Source organism: Pan troglodytes, chromosome 11 (genome assembly GCF_028858775.2).
Source record: "Pan troglodytes isolate AG18354 chromosome 11, NHGRI_mPanTro3-v2.0_pri, whole genome shotgun sequence".
Taxonomy (NCBI): Eukaryota; Metazoa; Chordata; class Mammalia; order Primates; family Hominidae; genus Pan; species Pan troglodytes.
Window position 1 is genome coordinate 30,786,730 of NC_072409.2, and position 18,858 is coordinate 30,805,587.

At 43.3% G+C, this 18,858-nt stretch overlaps 1 non-coding gene across 1 annotated transcript; it reads left to right on the forward strand.

Moving 5' to 3' along the window:
• The first annotated feature begins 7,978 nt into the window (after positions 1–7,978).
• On the forward strand, positions 7,979–8,085 carry LOC112204522 (U6 spliceosomal RNA). Its single transcript, XR_002938154.1, has one exon. It is a non-coding gene; the product is annotated as a U6 spliceosomal RNA (small nuclear RNA).
• The last annotated feature ends 10,773 nt before the right edge of the window (positions 8,086–18,858 follow it).

Below are 18,858 nucleotides of genomic sequence, written 5' to 3' on the forward strand. Positions count from 1 at the left end.
CAGATCAAAAATATTTTAGAATCGGCCAGGCGTGGTGGCTCATTCCTTAATCCCAGCACTTTGGAAGGCCGAGGCAGGCAGATCACTTGAGTCCAGGAGTTCGAGACCAGCCTGGCCAACATGGAGAAACCCCGCCTCTACTAAAAATACAAAAATTAGGGGGGCTGCCAGGCACAATGGCTCATGCCTATAATCCTAGCATTTTGGGAGGCCAAGGTGGGTGGATCACCTGAGGTCAGGAGTTCAAGACCAGCCTGGCCAACATGGCAAAAGCCCATCTCTACTAAAAATAAAAAAATTAGCCGGGTGTGGTGGCGGACACCTGTAATCCCAGCTACTCGGGAGGCTGAGGCAGGAGAATCACTTGAACCCAGGTGGTGGAGATTGCAGTGAGCCGAGATCGCGCCACTGCACTCCAGCCTGCATGATGGGACCGAGACTCCATAAAAAAAAAATATTAGCTGGGCATGGTGGCAGGCACCTGTAATCTCAGCTACTCGGGAGGCTGAGGCAGGGAGAATTCCGTGAACCTGGAAGGCGGAGGTGACAGTGAGCCAAGATCATGCCACTGCACTCAAGCCTGGGCAACAGAAAGAGACTCCATCTCAAAAAACAAAAAACAAAAAACAAAATTAAAATAAATAAATAAAAGGATGGCCTTGTTTGTATTAAACATATACAGAGTTTTTTGTCATTATTCCCTAAACAATATGGTATAACAACTATTTACATAGCATTTACATTGTATTAGGTATTAAAAGTAATCTAAAGATAATTTAAAGTATATGGGAGGATGCGCGTGGCATATATGCAAATACTACACCATTTTATCTAGATAAGGAACTTGAATGTCTGTGGATTTTGGTCCTAGAACCAGTGCCTCATGGATTCGAAGGCATAATGGTGTATCTATTGTCTGGCCCTATAGATAGATGTGTATATACACACACACACACACACACACACACTACAGAAAAATACACCAAAATGTCAACAACAGATTTATCTTTGTGATGAGATTGAGGGTGGTTTTTGTATTTTTCTTTTTGGATATCATAATTTCAAAAGTTTCAATAGTAACTCTGGCACATCTCATCTTGGATGATCACACCTAAACACCACTGGGAGACTGCACAGAAAGAGGGTGTGTGACAAGGATAACAGATTGTTTCATTTTGCCTTTTTAAAAAAATGTCTCATGAGTGATTTCAGTGTATCTCAGTCTTTTGTGCCACCAATCTAGAACACTATTAATTCCAAGAGTCCAGTGATTGAAATGTGGAAGGAATTAGGGCTTCCCAAAACCAGGATTTTTGAAGATACTAACTAGATTTGCTCAATGTCACTCATTGTTTGTTTCTGTTGGATGCTTGGGAGCCTGTTTATTTACGGCGAATCCATTTTCCTGGGCAGCTGACAATGTGGGGGAAAAACAGAGAAACAGGCCACGAGAGCTCTGTACGCTTCATTATCCTTGATGTCACTACTGTGAAAGGCTTAGGGGTCCAGAAGTACGCAGTTGTCTCAGACCCCAAGCTGAAGTAAAAGAGGCATATTCATTGAGTGTAAGGGATACCCCTGTGGCTGCACAGTGGAACTCATCACTTTTTCAACCTCCCTGACCTTCCAGCCAGGCTCTCAGTTACCAGCAGATGCAGACATGCGGAAGGTCTGTCTCTCGCTGAGCTTCCTCAGCATTTTTTTTAAACTTTTTTTTTTTTTTTTTTTTGAGATGGTATCTCACTCTGTCACCCAGGCTGGAGTGCAATGGCACAATCTCAGCTCACTGCAACCTCCACCTCCCAGATTCAAGCGATTCTCCTGCCTCAGCCTCCTGAGTAGCTGGGATCACAGGCATGCCCCACCACACCTGGCTAATTTTTGTATTTTTAGTAGAGACGGGGTTTCACCATGTTGGCCGGGCTGGTCTCAAACTCCTGACCTCATGATCCACCCGCCTTAGCCTCCCAAAGTGCTGGGATTACAGGCGTGAGCCACCGTGCCTGGCTGCTTCTTGAGCATTTTGCAAGGTAATTTTGTTTTTGGAATCCTAGGTTGGCCATCAGGAAAACAGAACACTAGGAAGAGCACAGCTACTGTCATCAGAAACACCTGGACTGACATTTCCACTCTCACGGACTGGCTGTATGACCGTGGACCAGCTTCTTATCCTCTTCTGAATTTCATGTCCTCCCTGTAATGTGGGGATAACAATGTGTTGTTGCAACTCCTAAGTGAGATAATCTGCATAAGATGCTTTAGCTTCCCTCTGCTGCAGCCTGATATCAGTAGGTTTTCAATATGTGGCCGTTACTGTCCCATGAGCTGGTTTTCAGCCTGACTGCCTAAGGTAGGAAATGCCGTTGGAATTCTTATTAACTGGGTTCTTGACAAGCAGGAGGTTGTAGTCATAGGTGGAGATGCTGTGGCTTAGCCCAGAGTTAAGAGACAACTCAGGTAGGGCGCGGTGGCTCACGCCTGTAATCCCAGCACTTTGGGAGGCTGAGGTGAGCGGATCATGAGGTCAGGAGTTCGAGACCAGCCTGGTCAACACGGTGAAACCCCATCTCTACAAAAAATACAAAAATTAGCCAGATGTGGTGGCGCGTGCCTGTAATCCCAGCCACTTGGGCAGTTGAGGCGTGATAATCACTTGAACCCAGGAGGAGGAGCTTGCCGTGAGCCGAGATCGTGCCACTGCACTCCAGCCTGGATGACAAAGTCCGACTCCATCTCCAAAAAAAAAAACAAAAGAGACAACTCAAACTAAAGCCACTTCTGAGGAATACCTCCTTGTTAACCAAGTACAACATAGTTACCATAAAAACTATCTGGCTAGATAATAGAGATACTCAACTTTTGTATCCTACCTTACTCAGTCAACATCAAGAACATCTTCATGTTGGGACCCACTCTTCTACATTATTTTGCATGGTTGAGACACCACACAGTCGCAGGACATGAAGAAAAACAAAGGCAAAATAAAACACCATGTCATACTTGTTGTCACATCCTCTCTCCACGCAGCCCTTCTGATCATGCCCTGGTATGTGCTTCTGAGACTAGATAGGCCAGCGGTGGCTCAAACACCCTGAGACAGCCCGAACTCAGCTGTGCGCCCACCCCTCTGCCTCAGCCCTTATTCTGCCAACTCAGGAATAGCACAGACGGCTTTGACCAGACAACGCAGTCACCTTGGAACACAGTGTGAGGCGGAGGCCGCGGGACAGAGTGAAACCATATTCTAAAATACAGCAGATTTTTAAAGAACAGCCAGGCAGGGTCGAAGGCAGGGAGAGGGGCTGGTCAGGAAATGCCAGTTTAAAGTTAGCTCTGACCTATTAATCAGCAGTGGGACAATGATGCAGTGGGGGGCGGGAAAGCTGGACATGTGCTCGCGCCAGATTTATGGGCCCAGAACAAAGGATGGCCTGCTCGTTCAGAGAGTCTCTTTCCCTTTTCCTCTGGCAAAATGAGGACATTGTTTGATAAGCCAAAAAGAACAAGTATTCCAAAGACTGAGGTCATTTCCAGAGATGCAACCAGTCCTGATGGGGATCCATACACCCTGGGGCGAAGACGAATCCTGCAGGGGGTTCTCAGACCAGCGCAGTGGGTGCATGTCATGAAAGAGAAACCACAGGCCCCTCTCCTGCGCTCTCGAAGAAGCTGGGACCACCTGCCTGAGGCCACTCTGAAGGTCTCTGAACTGCTCAGCAGAGCCCCTTGGGATAAGTCCAGAAGCTTTTCCATGCAGACTGAACACATAATCCCTGCCTCCACCTAGGCTCTGCAGGCTTTTCTGGGAAGGTCTTCCTAAGCATGGACTGCCTAGGATACTGTTGATTTCAGCTTCCTCTCCATCCAGAAGAGAGTCTTGTTTCAACAGCTGGTCTCATGTCATCAGATTAGGAGAGAAGGGGAAAGTGATTAGGAAGGAAAGAAAAGAGAAAGTGCTCAGCCAGGCAGCTGGATTACAAAAGAAGCCAACCTCGTGGAGAGGAGATATTGACTCTGCTTCTCAGAATCTTTCAGAGTTTGGGAACTATCTGTGACTTCCCAGCCCCTCCTTTCTTGGGGTTGCCACATTTCACCAGGCGCTGGTTGCCTTGTACCTGGCTGGACCTTCCAGAGGAGTCACCTTGACTCCTGTTTTGCTTTCCTCCAACCCAATATCCACACAGCCCACAGCCAATTGGGATGAACTTTCTCTTTTTTTTTTTTTTTTTGAGACGGAGTCTCGCACTGGAGTGCAGTGGCGCAATCTTGGCTCAGTGCAGCCTCCGCCTCCCAGGTTCAGGTGATTCTCCTGCCTCAGCCTCCCAAATAGCTGGGATTACAGGCACCTGCCACCACTCCTGGCTAACTTTTTGTATTTTTAGTAGAGACGGGATTTCACTGTGTTGGCCAGGCTGGTCTTGAACTCCTGACCATGTGGTCCACCCGCCTCTGCCTCCCAAATTGCTGGGATACAGGCGTGAGTCACCACACCCAGCCCTTGGGATGAACTTTCTAATCTAGATATCTAACCATCTCCCTCCTGGCTAAAAAACATTTAATTGCTCTCTAATGTCTTCAGAAAAGATGCGCAGAAACCTCAGCCTGACAACAGGTCCTTCATGTTGTGGCCACAACTGTCTTTCCAGCTCATGTGCCATCTCTTCCCAGCCCTCTCTGCAGCCTTTAGACCCATAGAATTATTTTCTCCTCCCTAAACATGACATGTCCCTCCTGGAAAAATTCTGGCCGTTCTCTAAGACCTAAGTTCTGATGTTATGTCCTCTGTGGGAATGACCTACTGTACGTTGCTAACCAACTCACACACTGGCTGTGTTCTCCACTTCTTTGCCTGGGGTCCGATGCATGTGTTCACTCTGCTAATAATAATAATAATAGCATAGCACTTATCATAGGGCCTACACTAGTTAATTGAGGGGTCAGTTGAAGGCATGAATTCATTGAATGACTGCCTGAATGAATGAATGATGATCTATTAGACATGGTTAGCCCTAAGGCATGTGAAGGCCTATGCAAATGTTTTCTGTGGGGTCCCTGTATATATAAATAATTTGAGTTACCTAAAATCAATGTTTAAGCAGCATTCCGATCACCCAACTTCATGTGATACTGCAAAAGAAATACTCTCTGGCTGGAAGTAAAGATCCTTTCTCCCAGTAGCCCTTTTGGAATTGGGCCTGGTCAGGGGTCCCTGAGACAATCTCATAGGTGTAAACCTTAGAGGTCTCCTAGGGCATCTGGTCGACCCCCTGTACTAAGAAGCGAATTGAAGAGCATTCCAAAGGAGAGAAAACAGGGACAGGGGCTGACATGGTGGAGGTTGGGCCTAGAGCACCCTGTCTGGTTGGCACAACTGGCCTTGGCCAGTCTTGGTCACTGGAAGGGCTTAGAAGATGTTAAGGACAGCATTCTATAGTACAAGAGCCCTTCAAGACCAGCCTGGTCAACATGATGAAACCCCGTATCTACCAAAAATACAAAAACTAGCCAGGTATGGTGGCACATGCCTGTAATCCCAGCTACATGGGAGGCTGAGGCACGAGAGTCACTCAAACCTAGGAGGCAGAAGTTGCAGTGAGCCGAGATCGTGCCACTGCACTCCAGCCTGGGTGACAAAGCAAGACTCTGTCTCAAGAAAAAAAATTAAATAAATAAATAAAGTGCAAGACACCTGAGGCCCAGGACCTAAGGCAGGTGCTCCGCTTGCCTGGGTGGTACTGCTCCCAGATAACCAGGTGATTATATACTTCATCATTCAACAAACATTTACTGAGCTCCTACTATGGACTAGGTACTTTATTAGAAGGTGAAGTCACATATTCATAGTTATTTATTACTATGAGTTAACATGTTATCTCTGCCAAGCAGTGAACTTAATAATAACACAATGAGACCTGCACAGTACGGGAGCGTAGCTATCATCTGGCCCATTAGGAAACTGAGCCAGAGAGGGGCTGTCATACATTCCATGAGCATCTACCACATGCCTACTCCTGGGTGTGGTTAGAAACGCAGCAAAGAGGTTTCTGAAAGAAAGCAAAAGACAATCCATTGATTTCACTTCCAAAAATAAACCAAATCGTGAGGAGAGAAAGAATAATGACTTAAAGCCTATTCTGAGGTTCAACAGATGATGGAAATAATGACTAAAAGCATCCAAATGACTTTATACTGGGCTTTCAGTGATGGCAGCAGCAAAGCTGGCTGCTCAAGCCTGTCAGAGTAGAGCTGTGGAGACGTGCAGCCACACAAGGGCCAGAAAGGACAATGGCTTCAACTTCTCTCCCTGAGCCTCTATTTCCCCATCTGTAGACCAGCCCTTCGCATGTTGATCAGGACCCCCATGTGTTGTTGTGAGATTACAATGATACTAAAGATCATGAACAACCTGTATGCACTTAAAGCGCCTGCCCTGGGTTGCTCAGTAATAACGAAGAGGACGAAGGGTTAGTGTGTGGCTTTCTCTCCTAACCAAAAAAAAAAAAAAAAAAAAAAGGGATGGGTTTCCACCATGTGGGTTTTTATGAAAGGAGAGGAAAGCAAGAGAAGAAATACATCTCTCCTCAGACTAACTGTGAAGCTTTCTAGGGTTAACACCCCACCAGCCTTCTCGATTTTACCCTGTGCTCACTGTGCACTTGTATAGACATACGCACACACACAAACACAAATCCCCCCACAGCCTGACCCCTGATCATCCCAACCTCTAAGTCATGATTCTCAACCCAGTGCAATTTTGTCCCCCACAAAACATTTGGCAGCATCTGGAGACATTTTAGGTTGTCACACCTAAGGGGCAGAGAGGGCGGCTTGTTATTGGCATTAGTAGGTAGAGGCCAGGGATACCACTAAACATCCTATAATGTCCAGGACAGTCCTTACAACAATGAATTATTCAGCCAAAACACTCAATAGTGCCGAGGTTGGAAAACTCCACTGTAAGCCTTTGTTTATGCTGTTCCTTCTATGAAAAGTGTTCTCTTCATTGCTCTTCTTATTTAAATCCGGCCGGGTGCGATGGCTCATACCTGTAATCCTAGCACTTTGGGAGGCTGAGGTGGGTGGATCACCTCAGGTCAGGAGTTCGAGACCAGCATGACCAACATGGTGAAACCCCATCTCTACTAAAAATACAAAAAAAAATTAGCCAGGTGTGGTGGCGGGCACCTGCAATCCCAGCTACTCAGGAGACTGAGGCAGGAGACTTGCTTGAACCCAGGAGGCGGAGGTTGCAGTGAGAGTGAGCTGAGATCATGCCACTATACTCCAGCCTAGGCAGCAAGAGCAAAACTCCATCTCAAAAAAAAAAAAAAAAAAAAAAAAAGAAAAAAAATTCTACCCCTCCAGAGAAAGGAAATGCACCCTCACATGCTGCTGGAGTATATATAAGCCAATATAACCTTTTTGATAATTTGGCCAGAGTTAACAGAATTATAAACATCCATACCCTTGGAACAAGTCATTTCATTGCTCACACAAAGTCCTATGCACAAGGATGTTTATTGCAGCACTGTTTGTCATAAGAAAAGACTAAACACAATCTAACTCATCCCTTTAGGAGGGGTCAGTAGCTTTAAATTATAAAGCTTGTATACAAAACAATTATCTGCAAGCCCTTAAAAGGAGTGAGGTCATTTCAAAGGGGTCAATAGGGAAAAATCGCTGAGATACACTGTTGAACAAAAATAGTAATGTACAGGACAGCCTTATTAATATGTACCATTTGGTGAATGAGTAAAAGGAATATTCATACACATATTTTTATAAATATATATCTAGAAAATATCTATAAGCCTGTACAAAAAAGGTGTTAATAGTGGTTGCCTTTGGGGAGAACTTGGTCATGACAATTAGAAGATTTAGTTGTCATTTTATTATCCTTCAGACTCTTTGAATTTTTAAAACCATATTCATGCATTTCTTTTTGATTGAGGAAAAAAGATTTCATTAAAAAATGTTTGTGCTTGCTCCAGCAGCACATATATTAAAATGAGAACAATACAGAGAAGATTAGCATGGCCCCTTTGTAAGGATGACATGCAAATTTGTGAAACGTCCCATATTTTGGGGGCTTAATTCCTGGGTGATGAAGTAACCTGTAAAACAAACCCCCATGACATGAGTTTACCTACATTAACTAACTTTCAAATGTACCCCCAAACCTAAAATAAAACTAAAACAAAAATAGGAATATATCTTTATCATCTTGGATTAGGTAAGGATTTCTTTAATAGTACACAAAAAGAACTAACCCTTAAAAAATCGACATACTGGTTTTTGTTAAAATTGAGAACTTCTTCCATAGAAAGAGACCATGAACAGTAAATGGTTGACCCACATACTCAGAGAAGAGATTCACAGTCCATAAATCCAACAAAGGTCTTGCATTCATAATATATAAAAATAGTCAATATAATTTTTGAAAGTGAGCAAAAGACTTGAACAGACACTTTACAAAAAGGATATTCAAATGGCTAACAATCATATGGAATGATGCTCAAAATCATTAGTCACCTAAGAAAATGCAAAATAAAACCATGATAGAATATCTCTCCTCTCCTGCCAGAATAGCTAAAATTAAAAAGGCTAAAAGTACCCTCTATATTCATTTCTCATACATTGGTGGTAGAAAAATAAAAAGGTACAACCACTTTGAAAGTTCTTTGACAGCATCTACAAAAGCTGAACCTTCCAACCTTACCTCTATAAACCTTCCCTGATTTACACAGGTTTTCCTTCTGATAACCCCTCTAATCTATGTATGTGTTTGCTACCGTTTAAAATCTGCTGTAAATTCCCAAGCTTTCATTGGTTCTATTTAACTGGGATTTGCTGAGCACTTACTCTAAATCAGACACTTGGGAATCTTACTGGGATTAAAGAGAGGACCTATTTTATAGATCCTTTCCTGCGGGAGCTCATAGACCAGATGGAGTTGAAGATATACATACAAAATAAGAGATAGGCTGGGCGCGGTGGCTCACGCCTGTAATCCCAACACTTCGGGAGACCGAGGCATGTGGATCACCTGAGGTCAGGAGTTCAAGACCAGACTGGCCAACATGGTGAAACCCTGTCTCTACTAAGAACACAAAAATTATCTGGGCTTGGTGGCGGGTGCCTGTAATCCCAGCTACTTAGGAGGCTGAGGCAGGAGAATCACTTGAACCTGGGAGCGAGGGGTTTCAGTGAGCCAAGATCGCACCACTGCACTCCAGCCTGGGCGACAGAGCAACACTCCGTCTCAAAATAAAAAACACTAAGAGACAAACACCTCTTTAAACTAACCTTCTCTTCCAAACTAACTTCTACTTTTCGATCCCTGTGGCACACTTCTTTCGTATTCTCACAGTGCCTGAATCTACAATGACCCAAAGTAGAAACTGAGTAAAACTCTGTTGAACCAATCCAGTTGATGTATATTCACAGATAGCAAGAAAGATTTGGGCTAGGTGAAAAGAATAGATTTTGGTCACTGACAGCTTCAGTAAGGTTTATTTAAAACCTAGCCCCACACTGACCAAAATTTTGTTATCTATTAGCTAATTCCATTCTCACAGCAACCTGTGGAGCAGGTGCTATTATCACCATTTGGCAGATGAGAAGCTTGAGGTCAAGACAGATTATGTTATTTGAAGACAGATTATGTTATTTGCCAAGGTCATATGCTCAGGAACTAGCAAGGCTGGGAGCCAAACTCTCATTTTAAATTTTGGTTCTTGCTACTACATCACATGCATCAGAAACAGCCTAATACGACTCCAGAGAGGTGTGAATCTAAATTTCTCTCTGGCTTTGGATTTTTACAGGTGTTTTTATTCCCCTGAAATACTTGTGCAGCCCCATATTTTATTCTCTTCTCCTGTCCTCCCTTCTCATGGGCAGCACCTCTTCCTCCTTCTTTAAATCTCTGCTTTAATTTTAGTCTTTCCAGAAGGCCTTTTCTGATATACTGGACAGGTTTCAGTGCCATGGCTGTGAATGACCCGAGCACCTTGTATCTTTCACAACCTATGATGTCATTAATTGTTTAAAGGTGGCTTCCCCTCTAGGCTGTGAACTGCTATCTTTCCTGTTCGTTGCTGAATTCCCAATGCTTTGCACATCATAGTGTTTCATTATACATTATTGAATGAATGTAATAATTCATTCAATTATGTAATTATTCATTCAATTACTTTATATTCATAGAAAGTAAAAGCATTCTTGCAGGTCTAAGTTTGACCCTATTTTCTCCAATTCTGCCTACCAAGCAGTAGTAACCCAAGGTCAAAAAGGGAATAACTATATAGTGAGATGGATTAAGACTCATAGGGCCTTATCCTATTCTGAGACTTATTTAGTGAGAACTTTCCTCTCCTTTATGTAATTCAGCTCTACCAATTTTACAATAGCAGTATTATACTAGATTGCTTCGATACTCATGCCTGGCACCACCTTGCTCTGTTACTCTCAAAAGACTTGGCCATGCCCACAATTGACCTATGCTAGGAATCAGTTTTGCCTACATCCACCTGCATTCCCAGTTATGAGAGGTCAGCTCCTATGAGCTTTGTATGGTTCAGTGGATATTTCTGTGGCTGGAAGGTGATGCATGGTGATGAAAGTAAAACTCATGAATGACAAGCATATGACCACTAACAATGTCCTGGTATGCTTTCTTATAATTTTCAGTGGTTCTGAGCTATTTTCATTTAGTGCTGCCTGATCTGCCACATCAACTTTGGTCCAGTTGCTCTTAGAAACCCCAAATTTTGCATGGTGTTGCAGTTTTGAAAAAAGTTCTCTGGGAAAAACAATTAGAATTACATTATTGGCATTCCATTAAAAATCTGCCTTGTAAATAATTAAGGATGCCAGAGGCCATATGGCCTCATCCAGTACAGCATCACTGTCGGTGGTCATGCAATTCATGCTTAACAGCCCCTAATTATGGAGATCTCACTACCTGCGAGACAGCGTATTCCGTATCTCACAGTCTTAATTGGGAGAAAGTTGTTTGTTATTTTAGTAAAAATCTGCCATGCTGCAACTTTCTCCCATCGGACTGATTCTGTCTTCTTCATAGATGTCTAATCCTCTTCCATATGACAACCATTACATATAATGAAGGATGAAAGGAATGAATAGAATTGCTATGTAAAAATTGAAAACTTTAATAAGCAAAAATGATTAAACAAAACAAACAAGCAAATGACCATGAAGAAGTTTAATTGACACACTGGGGGAAAAATGTATGTGTAACATATATAAAAGATAAAATGTCATTACACTTACAAAAAACTTACACAAATTTATTCAACAGAAAAATGGGCAAAAAGTATTAACTGGAAATTCATAAATTAAGAAATACAATGGTAGGCCGAGCATGGTGGCTCATGCCTGTAACTCCCACACTTTGGGAGGCCAAGGCGGGTGGGTCATTTGAGGTCAGGAGTTCAAAACCAGCCTGGCCAACATGGTGAAACCCCACCTCTACTAAAAATATAAAAATTAGCCAGGCGTTGTTGCAGGTGCCTGTAATCCCAGCTACTCGGGAGGCTGAGGCAGGAGAATCGCTTGAACCTGGGAGGCAGAGGTTGCAGTGACCCGAGATCCTACCCTGGAACTCCAGCCTGGATGACAGAGTGAGATTCTGTCTCAATAAATAAATAAATAAGAAATACAATGGTACTAAACATATGAAAGAATATTCAGGCTGGTGTGCAGTGGCTCACGCCTTTAATCCCAACATTTTGGGAAGCCAAGGCGGGCAGATCACCTGAGGTCAAGAGTTCGAGACCAGCCTGACCAACATGGTGAAACCACGTCTCTACTAAAAATACAAAAATTAGCTGGGTGTGGTGGCATGCGCCTGTAATCCCAGCTACCCAGGAGGCTGAGGCAGGAGACTTGCTGGAACCTGGGAGGCAGAGGCTACAGTGAGCCAAGATCATACCACTGTACTCCAGCCTGGGCGACAGGGCAAGACTCTGTCAAAAAAAATATATATATATTCAAATGCACCAAGGTACTATAAAAATATAAATAAAAACAAGATCATCACAGTGTGCAAATTGATTTAATCTTTCTGGAGGACAGTTTAATAACATCAAAATTTTAATTGTGTAACTATTAAATCCAGAAGTTTTACTCCTAGGAATTTATCCTAAGATAACTAGCCAAATGAACAATAATGTAAGTTAAGGATATTGATCTAATTGTTCACTTGTAATAGCAAAAATATTGAACAGTTAAATTTCTTTTTTGGGGGGGTGGGGGTGGGGATTGGAGTCTCACTCTGTTGCCCAGGCTGGAGTACAGTGGCGCAATCTTGGCTCACTGCAGCTTCCGCCTCCCAAGTTCAAACAATTCTCCTGCCTCAGCCTCCCGTGGAGCTAGGATTACAGATGTGAGCCAACACAACTGGCTAATTTTTGCATTTTTAGTAGAGATGAGGTTTCACCACGTTGGCCAGGCTGGTCTCGAACTCCTGACTTCAGGTGATCCACCTACCTCAGCCTCCCAACATGCTGGGATTATAGGCAGGAGCCACCCAACAGTTAAATTTCTATTAACAGGAAATTGGTTATATAAATTATGGTCAAAACATGCAATGAAATTCTAAATAGCTATTAAATGTGATAACCTAGTTGACACTGAAATATGTCCATTACATAATGTTGAGTAATTTAAAAATTAATATTACACCTTCTGTATTTGTCTGCTTTCACACTGCTGATAAAGACACACCCGAGACTGGACAATTTATAAAAGAAAGAGGTTTAATGGACTTAACAGTTCCACATGGCTGGGGGACCTCACAATCATAGCGGAAGGCAAAGAGGAGCAAGTCACATCTTACAGCAAGTCACATGGCAGCAGGCAAAGAGAGAGCTTGTGCAGGGAAACTCCCGTTTTTAAAATCATCAGGTCTCGTGAGACTCATTCATTATCATAAGAACAGTGCAGGAAAGATCTGCCCCCATAATTCAATCACCTCCCATCTGGTTCCTCCCACAACATGTGGGAATTGTGGGAGTTACAATTCAAGATGGCATTTGGGTGGGGACACTGCCAAACCATATCACCTTTTATGTAAAATTATATGTATATTGTGGGTGCATGTATTTGCAGTGTGCTGTCTAGAGCAATGTTCATCAAGATATCAGTAATATTCCTCTTATATAATACAATTCAAGATAATTGTTTTTTCTTTACTTTTTTTTTTTTTTTTTTTTTTTTGAGATGGAGTCTTACTCTGTCAGCCAGGCTGGAGTGCAGTGGTACGATCTTGGTTCACTGCAACCTCTGCCTCTCAAGTTCAAGCAATTCTTCTGCCTCAGCCTCCCGAGTAGCTGGGACTACAGGTGTGCACCACCATGTCCAGCTAATTTTTGTATTTTTTGTAGAGACTAGGTTTCACCATGTTGGTCAGACTGGTATCAAGCTCCTGACCTCGTGATCTGCCAACCTCGGCCTCCCAAGGTGCTGTGATTACAGGCGTGAGCCACTGAGCCCAGCCTCTTCTTTACCTTTTTTTAGTTGTGTTCACCTTTTTGTATTATCCATAATTTTATAATTTAAAAAATAACAAAGATATTTTTACTGTAAAACACAAATACTGAAAAATGCTTTTCACGTCCCTTCTGAGTCTTCTCTAAATTAAGGCTTCCTGGCACATTCAAAATTTCTCCAAATGAAATGAACTGGAGTCCTTCAGCATCCTACATTCTCTCCTCAAAAGCACCTTCTCCCACCCAGGTAATTTTCACCCCCTCAGAGTACAGTAGCCAGAATGGAACCCAGTGATGTGGGTATGGTCTCAGCAGCCCAGAGTAGAAGGGAGCACTCACCAAGCAGCCAATAGTGTGACTAGCATTGATGGAGGCACACCCCACTGCTGATTCTTATTGAGCTCCCTGGTCTTTTTCACACCTCGTGGTGTTGAAGTCACTGGGTTCCCACCATGTGTTAATGCTATTGTTTACTTGAGCCCAGATGCAGAAATTGACATCAATCTCTATTGATATCTCATCAGCCTAGATTGGGCTTATCTTTTCAGCCTCTGAAGAGCTTTGTAGAACCTGAGTCTTCCAAACAGCACCTTCACTGTTCCCTTAGACTATCAGGAACTCTAAAATGACATGGTCAATTTCTCCCAAGGTTAACCCAGTTCCTCCTTGCAAGATAAATTTATGTCTGTTCCTCTAGTTGCATCCTCTATGTTCTGGGAAATGAAATGATCTATGTTACACATCAATAGTGTCTATTTTCTCTAATCATTATTGGTAAGAGTATAAGTCAAAACAGCTTCTGGAAGGCAATTGGAGAATGTTTATAAAAATGTTAAATGTAAATAATCTTTAACACCAAAATTACCCTTCTCTCTATATATATTTTTATGCACTGTTGTATATAGTTTGACTTTCAGGATGACTTCCTAGGAGGTGGTGGGCTGTATTTGGCTCATGGGCAATAGTTTGCCAACCCCTGATCTACACCTATGTCAAGTGCATTTTTCTTTCCCTACTTGCTGCTTGCCATCTGTTGCGTATACTTTGCATCAGTTAGTTTTTGCTGTATAACAAATAATCCCAAAACTTAGCGTTCAACACAACAACTGTTTATTTGTGTATGATTCTGAGAGTCAACAGTTTGAGTGGGGATCAGCTGTGACAGCTCATGTATTCCATGTGGAATCAACTGGGCCCCCTCATTTACCTGAGATCTGCTGGCCATCAGCAGCCTCAGACATCTGGCTTTCAGCAGGGTGATGGAAGCAACTGGGCTATGTGTCTCTTGTCATCCAGCAGGCTGCCCAGGGCTTATTCACGTGCTGGTGGTTGCAGTGTAACCAAGGGCATCAGGAGAAGGCAATTCTCAACCTAAAGCATTTTTCAAGCCTCTGACTGCATCACATTTGCTACTCTCTTACTGACCAAATAAGTCACATGTTGGAATCATGGCCAAGGCAAGATGGTAGGGCTGGAGAAATAGATGTCACCTCCTGATGAGAGGAATTGCTGTTACATCGCACAGGGATATACATACAGGGTGGGGAATAATTTGTGACCATTTTTGCAATCTGACTAATTCCATCAACAATTTCACCTCAGGTCCTATCTCCTTCCAGGAGCTCTGTCAGGCATCTCCTGCTCAGACAAGTGGCCATCCTGCACAGAGGACCATTCCCCCTCTCCTTGAGATGCTCCTTGGTTGATATCTTTTTGGCCAAGAAGCACTAACCTCAATGCATCTTTTCTAGATACAGAACCGTAATTCTTTTCCTCACCTGCAGCCAATTATTTCTTAACCAGGAAAAGCAATTTGAGCAGCTCAAAGACTCCTCAAAATATTTCTCCACTCTCTGATTTCCCACTTCAAAACTTGTATTTAAATTATTAGCCTGCATTACTTCCCATTCACTGAATTTTCCCTGCTCTCCATGTGTTCATTTTCAGGCTTTTAAAAAATGAAGATTATAAAACTGGGACAGTTCCCATGATAACACATTGGTTTCTTTCAACCTCTTTACTCTCACATGCCGAGGGAACCACCCAGTCAACTGAGGCTCGTTATAATCCTGTCTGTGAAGAGGGATCACGCCTGCTTCATTCACCCTCCTTCCAAAATTGCCTTTCTCTCTCTCTCTCTCTCTGTGTGTATATATCTGTATATATATATATACATTTTTTTGAGATGGAATCTCACTCTGTTGCCCAGGCTGGAGTGCAGTGGCACAACCTTTGCCTCCGGGGTTCAAGTGATTCTCCTGCCTCAGCCTCCTGAGTAGCTGGGACTACAGGTGCACACTACCACTCCTGGCTAATTTTTGTATTTTTAGTAGAGACAGGGTTTCACCATGTTGGCCAGGATGGTCTCAATCTCCTGACCTCATGATCCACCCACCTCGTCCTCCCAAAGTGTTGGGATTACAGGCCTGAACCACCGCGCCCAGCCCTCTCTATATATTTCTTATTCACCCTCCTTCCCCCAACACCATATATGACATCACTGGCAGTCTTTAAAAGAAAAGACAAATCTTGCTCAACAACCATCATTGATAGAGATATTGCCAGACAGCTGAAGTGTGAGGAAAGCACTACATGTAGAGCCGGAAGGTCCAACCAGGTTCAGATCCAGTGTCCACCGCTATCCATGCAAGCAAACAGAATAATATAGAGAACAATAGAGTGCTCAATAAATGTTCGCTCATTCAAGTTTGTCCGCCATTGTATGCAAAGCACTGTAGAAGGGGCCATACAAGGTTCAGAGATCAGTGAGACCCAGCAGGGAGCTCATAATATGGTGGTGAGTGAAAGCTCACAGCCCTATTTAAATTCTCAAATAAAACAATGATATAAGAAGAAAGAAACTCTTAAACATGCCTCAACTTCTGAGCTTAATAAGGAGAAAATGCATAACAATGACAATGATGTCAAATTCATTCTGTCATCCAGACCATCCCCGACTTTAGCCCCAACCCAAGTCCTGACTTGATTCCTACGGAATAAACACTCCCATGTCAGTCCACTGAGAGTATGACTTTCCTGCATTTCATCCTTGATAGGCAATATCTCAAAAAGGGCTTGGAAAGTTCAGCTCATCCAAGGAGCAGAGAAAACTAGATAATGAGATTATGGAGTCACAAATGACAACTACTTTCATGAGAGAATATCTGGATAAAGAAAAATAGGCCAGGTGCGGTGGCTCATGTCTGTAATCCCAGCACTTTGAGAGGCTGAGGCAGGCAGATCACTTGAGGCCAGGAGTTCAAGACCAGCCTGGCTAACATGGCGAAACCCAATCTCTACTAAAAATATAAAAACTAGCTGTGCATGGTAGTGAACGCCTGTAATCCCAGCTACTGGGAAGGCTGAGGCACAAGAATCGCTGGAACCCAGGAGGTGGAGGTTGCAGTGAGCCAAGACCGTACCACTGCACTCCAGCCTGGGCAACAGAGCAAGGCTCTGTCTCAAAAAACAAACAAACAAACAAAAAAAGCGCAGAGAGCAAAGGCGACTATCTTTTTACAAGAAATACAGGCAGTTTCATTTAGGCGAATATCACTTAGTTGTTTCTTTTCATTTCCGAAAAAAAAATGACAAGAGAAAATTAAAAATAGAGAGTCAGTTTAAATTAGGGTCAATGGTAAACCCAACCTGTTATTTGGGTGAATATAAGCAAATTAACTTAAGCTCTCTGAACTTGGAATGTTCATAAAATGGGGATAATTGTGTTTATAATCTCTGATAATATATCAACACCTAGTCAAGAGCACTACAAAAATAAGCAAATAAATGACAAATGTACTCTACTTCTTGCTCGTTAGTATCCCCAGAGTGGTCTTTAGGAGGAAGAGAGAATGAATTCTGTGCCTAAGATGAGCCAGGTGCTTTCCATGGAACAATCCCATTTCTCAACTCTATTTATCTTCAGTTTTCCAGACTAGGAACACGAGGGTCAGAGAAGTTAGGCTACTGAACCAAGATCACAGCGCTACTAAGTGGCAGGTCTTCCTGACTCCAAAACTAATGCTCTAAGTCACTCTCCAAATAGTGCTAACTATAGCACAGGCTAGAACAGAGTATGGCTTTGGTGCCCCATGGGGAATGTTTATCCTGCAGAGACACCTGGATTAGAGGTTGGCTGGCTGTCCCCAGAGAAGGGAATCTGGCAGGGCTGGTGGAAGTGTCTGGCAGGCACCCTGGGGAGCTGTGTTCAGTCTGGCCTCATGCAGTCTGCACCGATGAGCAGGAAGAGGGTGTAGCACAGGCTCTAATGAAGTCCACAGATGCTGGAGGCATATTGTAAACACCAGTGGGCATGAGTGACCAGGAGGGTGGAGGAACAAGGAGGCTGTGCTGGCAGCTCAGAGCGTGTAGAAATATGGGCAAGAAGTAATGAAAGAAAAACGCCATCCCCAGGGCTTGTTTGGGAACACAGCAACCCAGACACTCTCTGAACAAGAAGCAAGGGTCTGTAGAGGCACGTGTGGCCCTGAAGCCACAGGGAGAACTCCCGGAAAACACAGATGAGGCAGAAACTTAGGGCTCTGAACTACAAGCCTCCATCCATCAGCGAGTGTCTGCCGAGCACTTCTGGGTACAAGACTGCAGTGAGAGTCAGAGTCTAAGACTTGGTCCCTGTTCGCCAAATAACAGTATTATTAACATCAACTAATTTGAATCCTGATTCCCCTGCATACTAGCTGGATGACTTAGCTAATCACTAACACCTTAAAGCTTTACTTTTCTCATCTGCAAAATGGGTATAATAATTAATATCTCCCACACAGTGCCTTTGTGAAGATTCAATGATATAATGGTTCTTAAAAAAACTAAAACAGAAAAATGACTGGCCATAATGCCCAAGCTAAATCCTGAATAAAGAGTGGCTGCTCAGGTTATTATTATTAAACCTCTCTTACATGCCCAGACACCAGATTTGATATTGTCCAGGTACTGGCAGAAAGCAGATGACATACTGGTCTGGGATACTTAAAATAAATTATATTAAAGGGACTATTTGTCAAGGTCTGGGTAGGATTGCATGGAATAACAATGTATTTTGAGACACTCTGGGACTAAGAAGGCTGAAGACCTAATTCCTCCTCAACCCTATGCCTGGCTAAGAGCTGGAGCCCAAGGAGATTGGCAGCCACCACTGGGAGCTGGAGCTGGATCGTGGAGGCTGTGATGTGTGATGTATCATTGGTCAGACCAAGCTGAAGCAAAGGGGAGCCTTATTTTATTTTTTTTGAGATGGCGTCTCGCTCTGTTGCCCAGGCTGGCATGCAATGGTGTGATCTTGGCTCACTGCAACCTCCATCTCCCAGGTTGAAGTGATTCTCCTGCC